The sequence below is a fragment of the Phascolarctos cinereus genome, unplaced genomic scaffold (assembly GCF_003287225.1).
Source record: "Phascolarctos cinereus isolate Bilbo 61053 unplaced genomic scaffold, phaCin_HiC Scaffold_3;HRSCAF=262, whole genome shotgun sequence".
Lineage (NCBI taxonomy): Eukaryota > Metazoa > Chordata > Mammalia > Diprotodontia > Phascolarctidae > Phascolarctos > Phascolarctos cinereus.
The window spans coordinates 4598686-4606006 of record NW_027555736.1 but is presented as its reverse complement, the minus strand read 5'-3'; the positions used below and the strand labels follow the sequence as shown (position 1 = coordinate 4606006).

The window sequence follows — 7321 nt, the reverse complement described above, 5'->3', positions numbered from 1 at the left end:
ACTGTCAAGGATTTAATGTAAGTCTGTAGGTCTCTGAAACCATCCCTTTCAACGCTTCTTGTATATAATGGCAGCTAGATGGGTGAATAGAGTGCTGGGTCTAAAATCAGGAAGGCCTGAGTTCAAATCTGTCTTCAGACACTTACCAACTGTGTCATCCTGGGCAAGTCATATAAACCTGTTTGCCTCAGTTTTCTCACCTGTAAAATGAGCCAAAGAAGAAAATGACAAGCCACTCTAGTTTCTTTGCCAAGAAATCCCCAAACAGATTTTGACTTCTGGAAGCCAAGATGGCAGAGTAAACAGTAAGTTGCTCTCATCCTCCCTCATTGACCTTGAAAAACCCAGAGAATATTGCCCCAGGAAAAATCCTGAAATAGTGGAGCCAGCAGAAAGAGGAAGTACAGCAGTCTTTTAGCTCAAGAGGATTAACCAGAAAGGTCCTTATTGCTGTGGCTGAAGGGGACCAGTACAGGATGGGAGATGTCCCGGCAAACCAGAGGCAAGCCCCACATCTGCAAACCAGAGAGAGGTCTTGAGCTGTGGGGTGGTGGAGCAGGCAAGTGCCAACACCATCTCCAGCTCCAGCTCAGCACCAGGTAAACTATCAGATGCCCCCAGCCTCCAGCTACCAACACCCAAGGCCCCAGCACAATCAGGCCCCCAGCCCCAAGCACAAAGAGCCTGGGACAGTGCCCTTTGTGCCCCTGAATCAGACATCAACTTTCAAAGCCAGAAAAAGGCAAACAACATGAGCAAGAAGCAACAAAGAAAAACAAAGACCTTAGAGAAGTATCTTGGTGACACGGACGATCAAAATACAAATTCAGGAGATGGCAACATTGTCAATATACCCACATCCAAAACCGGCAAGGGGAATATGAACTGGTTTCAAGCCTAAAAGCCTTCTTGTAAGAACTCAAGAAAGATTTTAAAAGTTAAATAAGAGAGGTAAAAGAAAAAATGAACAATTCCTTTAAAAATACAATTGACAAAATGTAAAAAAAAACACTGAAGAAAATAGCTCCTTAAAAAGTAGAATTGGGGGGGCATCTGGGTTGCGCAGTGGGTAGAGCGCTGGCCCTGAAGTCAGGAGGACCTGAGTTTAAATCCGGCATTATACCAAACACTTGACACTTACTAGCTGTATGACCCTGGGCAAGTTACTTAACCCCAATTGCAAAAAAGGAAAAAGTAGAATAGGGCTTTTTCCTCCATCTTGGAGCCAGGAAGCTTGCTGGAAACAGGACTTCTAGAATGGCAAAATGTCTGAAAGACTGTGGTCCAAGGCCATTTTTTGCTGGCTACAAGTGGGGCCTACAAAACCAGAGGGAACATACAGCTGTTCTGAAAGTTGAAGGAGTCTATGCTCAGGATGAAACTGAATTCTATTTGGTCAAGAGATATGCTTATGTATACAAAGCCAAGAACAGCAGTGACTTCTGGTGGGAAACCAAACAGAACAAGAGTCATCTGGGGAAAAGTTACTTGAGCTCATGGAAATAGTGGAATGGTTTGAGCCAAGTTCAAAAGCAATTTTCCTGCCAAGGCCATTTGACACAGGATCTGAATGATGCTCTATCCCTAAAGGATCTAGAATATGAAAATTGATTAAATAAAATTATAAACTTTTTTTTTGCAAATGTTAAAAAAAAGTAGAATTGGCCAAATGGAAACGGAGGTTCAAAAGCTACTTGAGGAAAACAATTCATTAAAAATTAGTTTTGGGCAACTGGAAACAAATGACTCTATGAGACATCAAAAATTGGTCAAAGAAAATTAAAAAAAAATGAAAAAAATAGAAAACCCCCCATAAAATACCTCATTGGAAAAACAACTGACCTGGAAAATAGATCCAGGAGAAAGAATTTAAGAATTATGGGTCCACCTGAAAGCCATGGTCAAAAAGAGTCTGGACAGAATCTTTCAAGAAATCAGCAAGGAAAAGTGCCCTGAGTTCCTAAAACCAGGGAGTAAGATAGTCATCAAAAGAATCCACCAATCAATTGCCTCTTGAAAGAGATCCCAAATTGAAAATGCCAAGGAATATTTTAGCTAAATTCCAGAATTATGAGGTCGAGGGGAAAATACTGCAAGCAGCCAGAAAGAAACAATTCAAATATCATGGAACCACAGTCAGGATTACACAAGACCTTGCAGCTTCTACGTTAAAAGATTGGAGGGCTCAGAATATGACATTCCATAAGACAAAGGAGCTTGGATTACAAAAAAAGGTCAATTACCCAGTGAAATTGAGCATAATCTTTTAGGGGAGGAGACAGAAATTCAATGAAAGCAGAGGATTTCCAGACTTTCCTGATGAAAAGGCCAGAGCTCAATGGAAAATTTTATCTTCAAATTCAAGACTCGAGAGAGGCATAAAAAAGTAAACAAGAAAGGGGAAAAAAACCCATGTTATTCAATAAGGGCAAATTGTTTACTCTTTATACCCATCCATGGGAAGATGATATTTAACAGCTCTTGAGAACCATATCTTTATTATGACATTTAGAAGGGATATACATAGACAGAGGGGATGGGTTTAAGTTGACTTTGATGTGATGATAAAAAACCTAATTAAGTGGTGAAAAGAGATTTTAATGGGAGAAGAGGAAAGGAGGAGGCAGAAAAGGGTAATTTAAATCACATGAAGAGACATAAAGACACATTACAGTAGAGGGAAAGAAGGGAGGGAGACAAGCATTATTTGAACTTTACTCTCATCAAAGGGAATAACATACTTGTCAATAGAAATCTAACTTGCCCTATAGGCAATAGGAGGGGAAAAGGGGAAAAAAAGGGAAGAGAGATAGAAGGGAGGGAAGAAGTAATAAGGAAAAGGAAAAGGAAAAGAAAAGTGAGGAGGCTGATAGAAGGGAGAGTAGATTTAGGGATGTGAGGGTCAAAAGCAAAAATCTAGTGAGGAGTGAAATGGAGAAAGGAGAAAAAGAAGCGTAAATGGGGGGTTAGGATAGAAAAAAAGACACAGATAGTAATCATAACTGTGAATGTGAATAAGATGAACTCTCCCATAAAATGGAAGTGGATAGTAGAATGGATTAAAAACCATAATCTTACAATATGTTGTTTACAAGAAACACATTTGAAATAGAAGGATACACACAGGGTAAAGGTAAAAGCCTGGAGTAGAATGTATTATGCTTCAGCTGAAGTACAAAAAAAAAAAGCAGGGGTAGCAATCCTCATCCCAGACAAAGCAAAAGCAAAATAGATCTAATTAAAAGAGTTAAGGAAGGAAACCACATCCTGCTAAAAAGCACCATAGATGAGGAAGTAATGTCATTACTAAACATATATGCACCAAGTGGTATAGCATCCACATTCTTAGAAGAGAAGTTAAGGGAGTTACAGGAAGAAATAGACAGCAAAACTATACTACTTGGGGATCTCAACTTCCCCCTCTCTGAACTAGATGAATCTAACCACAAAATAAACAAGAAAGAAGTCAAGGAGGTGAATAGAATTTTAGAAAGTTTAGATATTATAGACCTCCAAAGAAAATTGAATGGGAATAGAAAGGAATATACCTTTGTCTCAGTGGTACATAGCACCTACACAAAAATTGACCATGTACTAGGGCATAAAAACAGCACAAGCAAATGCAGAAAGGCAGAAATATTAAATGCGTGCTTTTTCTGATCATGATGCAACAAAATTATATGTAATAAAAGGCCATGGAAAGATAGATTAAAAATCAATTGGAAACTAAATAATCTAATCCTAAAGAATGAGTGAGTCAAACAACAAGTCATAGAAACAATCAATAACTTCATACAAGAGAAATGACAATAATGAGATAATATACCAGAACTTATGGTGGCAGTGAAAGTGGTTCTTAGGGGAAGTTTTATATCTCTAAATGCTTACATGAATAAAATAGAGAAAGAGGAGATCAATGAATTGGGTATGCAACTAAAATAAAAGAACAAATTAAAAATCCCCAATTAAATACCAAATTAGAAATACTGAAAACCAAAGGAGAGATTAATCAAATTGAGATTAAGAAAACTATTGAACTAATAAATACAACTAAGCATTGGTTTTATGAAAAAAGCCAATAAAGTAGATAAACTTTTGGCTCATTTCATTGTTTTGATTTTTTAATTTTTTTAATTTTTTATTTTTTAATATACATTTATTTATTTGTAGTTTTCAACATTCATTTCCACAAGTTTTGACTTCCAAATTTTCACCCTGTCTCACCCTCCCCCCACCACAAGATGGAGTGCATTCTGAATATCCCTTTCCCTAGTCTGTCCTCTTTTCTTTCTCTCCCCTCTTCTCTTATCCCCTTCCCCTTCTATTTTCCTGTAGGGCAGGATAATCTTCTGTACCACATTTCCTGTATTTCTTACTTCCTGATAGAATGTGAAAAGTATTTTTTTAAACATACGTTTTTAAAACTTTAGGTTTCAAATTTTCTCTCTTCCTCCCTCCCCACCCACCTTCACTGAAAAGGCAAGCAACTCAATATAGGTTGTACATGTGCAGTTATGCAAAACACTTCCATAGTAGACATGTTGTGAAAAACTAACTCTATTTCCCTTAATCCTATTCTGCCCTCCCATTTATTCTATTCTTTCTTTTGACCCTCTTCCTCCTCAGAAGTATTTACTTCTGATTACACCCTTTTCCAATCTGCCCTCCTCTCTATCATCCCCCTGCTCTCTTGTCCCCTTCTCTCCCCTATTTTCTTGTAGGGTAAGACAAACTTCCATACCGAATTGAATGTGTATGTTATTCCCTCCTTAAGCCAAATTCTATGAGAATAGGATTTACTCATTCCCTCTCACCTTCTCCTGCTTCCTCTCCTCTTTAAGAGACTTTTCTTCTCTATCTTTTCTTTGTGAGATAATTTACCCCATTCTACCTCTCCCTTTCTTCTTCTCTGAGTATAATCCTCCCTCATCCCTTAATTTTATTCTCCAGATATAACCCCTTAATCTTCAACTTACCCTGTGTCTTCTATCTATCTATCTATCTATCTATCTATCTATCTATCTATCTATCTACATACATATAATTATTTTCCTCAAACTACCCTAATACTGACAAAGGTCTCAAGAGTTATAAATATCATCTTTCCATGCAGGAATGTAAAGACTTCAACCCTAATAAGTCTCTTATGATTTCTCTTTCCTGTTTACCTCTTCATGTTCCACTGGAGTCCTGTATTTGAAAGTCAAATTTTCTATTCAGCTCTGGTCTTTTCATCAGCAATGCTTGAACATCCTCTATTTCACTGAATGACCATTTTTTCCCCTGAAGGTTTATACTCAGTTTTGCTGGGTAGGTGATTCTTGGTTGTAATCCTATCTCCTTTGCCCTCCGGAATATTATATTCCATGCCCTGTGGTCCTTTAATGTAGAAGCTGCTAAATCTTGTGTTATCCTGATTGTGTTTCCACAGTACTTGAATTATTTCCTTCTGGCAGCTTGTAGTATTTTCTCTTTGACCTGGGAACTCTGGAATTTAGCTGTTATATTCCTAGGAGTTTTCCTTTGGGGATCTCTTTCAGGAGGAGATCTGTGGATTCTTTCAATTTTTATTTTGCCCTCTGGTTCTAAAATATCAGGGCAGATTTCCTTGATAACTTCTTGAAAGATGATGTCTAGGCTCTTTTTTTGATCATGGCTTTCAGATAGTCCAATAATTTTTAAATTCTTTCTCCTGGATCTATTTCCAGGTCAGTTGTTTTTCCAATGGGATATTTCACATTGTTTTCTAATTTTTCATTCTTTTGGATTTGTTTTACAGTGTCTTGATTTCTCATAAAGTCACTGTCTTCCAATTGCTCTATTCTAATTTTTAAGGAAGTATTTTCTTCAGTAATCTTTTGGACTTCCTTTTCCATTTGGCCAATTTTTCTTTTTAGGGCATTTTTCTCCTCATTGGCTTTTTGGACCTCTTTTGCCATTTGGGTTAGGCTATTTTTTAAGGTGTTAATTTCTTCAGTATTTTTTTGGGTCTCCTTTAGCAAGCTGTCAACTTGTTTTTCATGATTTTCTTGCATCACTCTCATTTCTCTTTCCAGTTTTTCCTCTACTTCCCTTACTTGCTTCTCAAAATCCCTTTTGAGCTCTTCCAAGGCCTGGGACTGAATCATATTTTTCTTGGAGGCTTTGGATGTAGGAGCTTTCACTTTGTTGTCTTCTTCTGGTTGTGTGGTTAATTTGATTTTAAAAAGAAAACCAAATTACCAGTATCAAGAATGAAAAGGGTGAATTCACCATAATGAAGAGGAATTTAAAACAATAATTGGGAACTATTTTGTTCAATTGTATGACAATAAATTTAACAATCTTAGTGAAATGGATAAATATGGACAAAAATATAAAGTGCCAGATTAACAGAAGAGGAAGTGAAATACTTAGATAAACCTATCTCAGAAAAAGAAATTGAACAAACCATCAATGAACTCCCTAGGAAAAAAATCTCTGGGACCGGTTGGATTTACAAGCAAATTCTATGAAACATTTAAAGAACAATTAATTCCAATACTATATAGATTATATGGGAAAATAGGCAAAGAAGGTATCCTACCAAATTTTTTTTTTGTTATACAAATATAGTTCTGATACCTAAACTGAGAAATGTGAAAACAGAGAAAGAAAATTATAGACTAATTTCCCTGACAGATGCTAAAATTTTAAATAAAATACTAGCAAAAAGATTACAGCAACTTATCATGAAAATATTACACTATGACCAGGTAGGATTTATGCCAGGAATGCAGGGCTGGTTCAATATTAGAAATCATCATATCAGCATAATTGACCATATCAACAACAAAACTTACAGAGACCACACAATTGTCTCAATAGACACAGAAAAAGCATTTGAGAAAATACAACACCCATTCCTATTAACAACACTAGAGAGCACAGAAATAAATGGAGTCTTCCCTAAAATGATAGGCAGCATCTATGTAAAACCATCAGCAAACATTATATGTAATGTAGATAAGCTAGAAGCATTTCCAATAAGATCAGGGGTGAAACAAGGATTTCCATTATCACACTGTTAGTCAATATTGTACTAGAAATGTTAACTTTAGCAATAAGAGAAGAAAAAGGAATTGAAGGAATTAGAATAGGGAAAGAAAAAACAAAGCTATCACTCTTTGTAGATGATATGATGGTATACTTAGAGAATCCTAGAAAATCAAGTAAAAATGACTTGAAATAATAAAGAAATCTAGCAAAGTCACAAGATATAAAACAAACCCACATAAATCATCAGCATTTCTATATATTACTAACAAAGCCCAACAGCAAGGGATAGAAAGAAAAATTCCAT

General features: G+C 36.4%; 1 pseudogene; it reads left to right on the top strand.

The window, feature by feature from the left end:
- Positions 1–1265: 1265 nt before the first annotated feature.
- Positions 1266–1597, top strand: LOC110202319 (large ribosomal subunit protein eL33 pseudogene; annotated as a pseudogene).
- The last annotated feature ends 5724 nt before the right edge of the window (positions 1598–7321 follow it).